Source organism: Sinohyriopsis cumingii, chromosome 12, assembly GCF_028554795.1.
Source record: "Sinohyriopsis cumingii isolate HCF-2022 chromosome 12, ASM2855479v2, whole genome shotgun sequence".
NCBI lineage: Eukaryota > Metazoa > Mollusca > Bivalvia > Unionida > Unionidae > Sinohyriopsis > Sinohyriopsis cumingii.
The window spans coordinates 106,664,171-106,670,772 of NC_142972.1; positions in this window are offsets into that span (position 1 = coordinate 106,664,171).

Here is a 6,602-nt window from a genome sequence, read left to right on the forward strand (position 1 = left end):
CCAGCGCACAGACAATGTATGACGACTTCGTCTGTGTATAAATGCCCCACCATAAGATTAAATCTTTACATTAGCGAACTCTTGTCAGTGAGCGGTCTACTATAGTGATGCAAGAATTAATATGTGTCTATCATAGCTGACATAAAGTCGGGTTTTTGTGCCAGGCCAGACGCGTCAGCAAGGTGGACCTCGGACTGATTCACTAATACCCTTAAGGGGTATAAACCACAAAACAAAATATTTATTCTACGGAGCGGAATGGAAACAACAAGGATTTCAATTGAGGAAAGTGATTTCAGATATGGAAACTTAAAGAATTAGTCTGTGTTTATCATAGCAGACATAATGTCGGTTTTGCGGACGGGCCTAGCACGGCAGCAAGGTGGCCCTCAGATTGATTCATTAATACCTCTAAGGGGTATATAACGCAAGACAAACAAACAACTTAACCATACGGAATACACGGATGCATGACACGGAAAATTCTGGAAGAACACAAATATACATGGAAAAGACATTTTATGGATTACTTTCAAAATTGCCATAGGATTAACTTATTCAAATCACATGAATTCGATTATAAATATTGATTAGAACAACGTACATTTTTACTACCAAGCTGTGATTATTCACATTTCAGATCGATTTAATTACTTTCAATTTGCCGAAGCAAGACTTACTAAATACTATTATCGGCATTTTAACACACTGCCAAGAATTTGGTTATAAATATAAATTACAACAACTTAAATATTTTACTACCAACTAGTGATTTTCACAATTATGCTCGATTGAATTACTTTTAATATGCCGAAACAAGACTTACTATTTACTATTATTAACAATACTTACTACTTTTATTTTATTTTGATAACGAACTTGAATAATCTGAATATACTTTAAAATCTTGGAAGGGAATAACTCTATTCTGTATTTTTGGCTTTTATCATGCAAATAAGTACTACCGATTGACAATATAAAACAACGTAACAACAATCACAATATGCTAAGGCATATAGAATAACTAGAACACCAGTAATAATATGCACCACATGCACTCACCAAACAAAACTCGAGCACTTAAACACTTTATTATTTTTCCGACACTAAATATTTTATTTTCGGCTTTAAATACCTATTCAAAATTTCCGTTGACACAAATCGGTTAGATAAGAACGCACAACTATAATGAATTTGACCTAGATATTGCCGTCTTTACCTCTAAAGGTGGAGCAACTACAGCACAACGCACATCGCTGCACAATACAAGACAAAACGACTTTGGCAGAGTCTATTTAAAACGAGTAACCACCAAAACCAAAAAAAAGGAAAGGAATCCCTCCCTTGAACGTAATAGTCCTAAGGGAAGCTAGTACTATCCTGCTAGAACCATCCTACGTTCAAGTGTGGACAGGGAGACACTCACCATATAACACTTTTGGAAAACCAGGGTGTCACCTCTAAGTCCTAACCAGCCATATATGCTGAGGTGGGGCTAAGAGGTGTCAACAGCTACTTTGACGACTTGTTAAACTGTAGAGGTATGTGAATTAATTCTTGTGTATAAGTTAAAACTGTTGTACTACCACGTTTATTTTTGTACGTTTGTTATGTAGCTTCGGTTTACGTAATATAATGCAAATATTTTCTATTATTGCTTATGACTTAGCATGGGATTTATATTAACAATATAAAGCTGCATTTTGAAGAAACGTTTAGTACCGTAGGATTCTTGTCGGGCACGGTTACGTTTACTTCTGAACCTGTTTGTTGGTTTGTAATTATTGTGCCGATAACGTAATCTGTATAATTTACCGTATATAACGTCATTATGTTTCATCGTATATGCCCGAGTCATGCATATTACACGGTGCTAGATGTATTTTCAGCTGACCCGAATGACCAGAGTGATCGGAATGGTTGGACTTACCCGAGTGACTAGTGTGATTAGCTGTAGAGCTGATCAGAGCGATCAATTATCGGAGTGATCGGAGTCGACCCTAAAAGTCGACCATAGCAGCTGTGAAGCTGAACCATTGAAGCCGTAGAGCTGAATATATGGTGTTGCTGGTCGAGTAGCAGGTGATCGGGCGTCGCTGGCCGAGATTGGTGGGCTCTGACTGCTTGATTGACCAACTTGGAATACTGACGGCTTGATTGGCCAGTGTGACTGGTAGCCGAGTGTGCTGGTGGCGGAGTGTAACTCTATATCTGTAATATTTAAGCCTTGGGCTATTTTTTTTTTAAGGGGGGGGGGTGTAAAACCCAGTGTGTTTTGGGGACTGTGCAGATAATTTATATCTGTTCCTTTTTGTTTACATAATTTCACTATTTGAGTGAATACATTGTACTGTGAGTAAAATACATTTCTTTACTATCTGAGTAAAACACATCATTCTTTTGTTGTGAAATCATTGTGAATTATTCACCCCTTGTGCTTGTACTCTGTAAAGCCATTTATTCGTATTTTCATTATTAAGTCTGTGCATTTTATGGTAATTGATCCAATATTTGGATCATATACATGCATATATTAATCATAATTAATTGTCATTGAAGTCGTTTGTTATTAAAAATTTTATTTGTGTCACCATCAAGTGTCCCGTTGTAAATCCGAAATCCCACCCGGTTATCTTGTTACAACTGTTAGTTTGGTCTTCTTTTTATGTAGGAACCACCTTAGCCCCATCCGAGTATATTTGGCTGGTTTGGACATGGAGATGTTCCTTTGCGTTTTATGAAAGTAATGTTTTGGTATCGAGTTTATATTTCTGTTCCCCATCCTCCCTTTCTCCGTGTTCTGGTGATAAAATCTGATTAAAGTCATACAGAACATTTTGGAGAAGAAAAACAATGACGACTAATTTATGGAATTTGATCAGTCAATTGTATGTTTGAATTGTCTAAGTAATTTTAGTTATGAGAACTTTGTTTTGTACTAATCTCCTCCAAAGTATTGTAGTCCTGATAGGCTGGTTTCCTTGCCCTTTTCTTTAGATTAAATATGCTATTAACAATGTTTGCCAAAGTCTTGTAGTTCGGTCCTCTTATGAGTGCTTATGTGTTTACGTTCTTGTTTTCATTTCCTTATATTTTTGTTAGAGAACTGGCTTAACTGGGTCATATTCTTTGAGTTTCTTTCAATGTTTTCTAAATGAAAAATAAATTTTCAAAAATAAATTCAGAAAATATATTATGATAAAATATAAATAAATGTCTAGGTTGCTGTGATTTTGTTAAATTCGTACATTTGTGGTCTTTTCTCTTTCTCTCTCTCCCCTACTTAACGAAAGCTTTATATTATTGTCGAATTTGTTTGGCAGCTTTTGTGAAGAGTTGATTGAAAACATTGTATAGTTTGTGTGATTCATATAGTTGTCCCCGAGATATAAAGCCAGACAAGCCTAGATTAACTAATTCGTATCTCTATAGTTTGATATGAACAGAATTTCACAAATAAATAGCTTCACACAATGCATGAGCTATGTTTTGATTCTTGCCAATCGGATATGCAAAAATTTCCTTCTCAAATGTGACAGTAGCTTCTACATAGGGTCACAGGTTGGGGTACACTCCAAATGTGTAACTTAAGCAAATAACCTTCCTCAAAACCAAACTGACTTGGAAAAGTGACAGCACTCACATACCCGGAGATGAGTGTCCTCGTGGATTTACAGATTGTACAGGATAAACAATAATTTTTAATCATTTATTAAACAGATAAAACGAGTTACGCCTGCGTAAGGACATTTATGGGAAGTTTGATTGGGTCAACAGTTTCACGCCTGATTTGTCGTGTAACGCTGATTGATTGATTTCTTGGATTAAAGAGGCGTTCTCACGGAGTGCATGTGCCTCTGGTTTATTCCTACACAGCAGGATGCTAATTGTTCCTGGGAGAAGGAATTAGAACCACATCCCCCAGGCGTTTATGCACTCAAGGAGTGCTGCTAATTTAGCCATCAGATTGTGGGACTAGGTGTCCCTAACGACCTGAATGAAGGGCTTTCATGAGTGGGAATGGACCCAACACACTCATGGTAGAAAGAATTGAATTTCAGTCTGATGTCGACTGCACCAGGTGTCTAGCCAAAAAGTATGTAACGTCCGTTGCGATTGGTCGCAGCGATAACGTCACAGCGGAACACCTAGCTTTAGACGGGTGGAAAGACGGGTGGAAATTGTTCCACATCTCCGTCTATGTACGATGACCGAGTGATGCAAGAAGGCAAGGAATTCGGCAAGCCGACTATTGATGTCGTGTATTGCCCAAAAAGTCAGCTCATACTTAAACAAATTCAGTCCAATTATTTAAATGGACAATAAAAAGTGCTAATGATGTGTTAGCCACCTGTATAATTGAGTCAAATCATACAAGTCTTAGACTTTTCCTATGTCCTATTAGTTCCAAAAGAATTCTAGTACAGAGTGTACATGCCCTACCAATTTCTATTAACTAGTATGTCTAAGCGACATGAAACAAGTTTGGTCACTATTAGGTAAAAAATGGATTTTATTTTTGAAGCGGTACTAGTGAACTAATCAAGTGAGTAATGTGGTTTTATCGAATAGGGATACCAAACCAAAAAGGTACCCTTAGATAAAAGACAATTTGGTTGTAGCCCTAAGAAGGGATTTTTTTTTTCAGCAGGAGGGAGTTTGTTCCGGCTGTCCTCCCCTTCACACATTTATACAGCCGTCCGAGTTTCTCTTCGCTTACATGCTGGGAATGCTTCAAACCCATGAAATCCACATCGGAATTCCACAGCGTCGATTATGGTTGACAGTGGGTGTTTTGAGTACGCTATGTTGAAACGTTTCTGAAGGATGCGTCTTCCCAGGTGCCATTGACGTGGTGTGGGTTTTTTGTCTTGAGGGATCTCCAGGCTATACGTGCGGTTGATTTAATGAAGTAATTTGATAGCCTGACGTCCGCTGGTGCCATGCTTAGTCCAGTGAGTTAAGCCCCCTGATATCTAGGTCGCTATCATCGTGTAACGCACTGTCAAGGTCCAATATATTTAAAGTATTTAATCACGTGTTCTGCCCAGTCAATCGCAATGCTTATCGTGCCAGCTGCACGAGGAGGGATTCTCTCTGTTAGGGACGTTGGTGTCAGTTGAGCCAATTTGCTTCTGGGGTGCGGATGTGTTTTCTTTTACTGTGGACATTTTTTCCCTGTTGCTATCGGTTTACGTTGTTAGAACTTCCTCGTTTCATGTTACTTTGAACCAGACGAATCGTCCTAAAAGTTAAGTATTTACTTATATTAACTTGTTTCCATTCCACAAAATCTGCTAACTTTTCTTTTGTTACACGTTACGTCACTCTCATACTGGATCATTCCATCTGTAAAAGATTGCAGCGTCATTTGAAATCAGAAATAGACGATCGATTGCGTCCTGATTTTAATATTCAGCTCTATTCTAGAATTTATATGCTTGGGGTTGGGGGAAGCATATTCGATGCAATTATGAACCTCGATCTCTCTGTCTAGAGAACCATAAAGCTATATGTAGATATACTTGACATTGTCTCTTTTATAAATTCATTTCATCAAGATATGTGCCTAAGAGTGCTTTGTCCGTCTCTTGTCCTTGTTACTCTGTTAAAATACTTTCGAGCAGGATTTGCAAACGACTCCATGTTTGTTTTCTTTCAATTGGTTCCGTACCACTAGCTTGTGTTTTCCAGCTTATTCCGTACCACTGGATTTTATGGTAGCCTTCTGTTTCCCAGTTGGTCCGTACCACGGGAATTTATGATTACCACTTGATTCCGTATCACTGGCCTGTGCATTTCCTACTTTGTTCTGTGCTACTGGACTTTGTGATTACCAGTTGGTTCCGCACCACTTGATGTTATGATTACCAGTTGATTCCGTATCACTGGCCTATGTGTTTACCAGTTTGTTCCGTACCAGTGGATTATATGATTACCAGTTGATTCCGCATCTATGGCCTGTGTGTTTACCAGTTGGTTCAATACCGCAGGATTTTATTATTACCAGTTGATGCCGTATCACTGACGTGTGTTTACCAGTTGGTTCTTTACGTTTTACGTTTGCTACGATTTTCATGCTTGACGTTCTTGGATTCCGCACTTCACTACTTGACACTTGATTAGTGATTTGTGCTTTCTGCTTCTACCACTTCGCTCCAGGTTAATGGGCTATGTTTTGCCCAGCTCGTTTAAGCCCACTGACCTGCAATTGTTCTTTTGGAACTGGTTTTATGTTGTATTCCGCACCTCAAAACAATGATCCATAATTTTCATAATGATCATTTGCGTTATTACTACTACCAAGTTCGTGTCTCATCTCACTAAAGTGAACAGCGATGTTCATAATATTACAATAAGGGTTAGACATTTGCAACGATTGCTGCGTACTAATACACTGAAATATATGTAATTATTAATTTTTTGTGTCGCTCATTACAGAATGCCCCCTACAAAAAAAGCTGCGGCGGCGTCGCAAATGACAGTGAAGACAGCCAGACCATCAAGGTCCAAAATCCAACAGGAGGTGAAGAGGCCCAGAAAGAAGGCACCATTGTCAACACCAACGGCCGCCAAATCTGAAGGAGCTTGGATGGATCCCT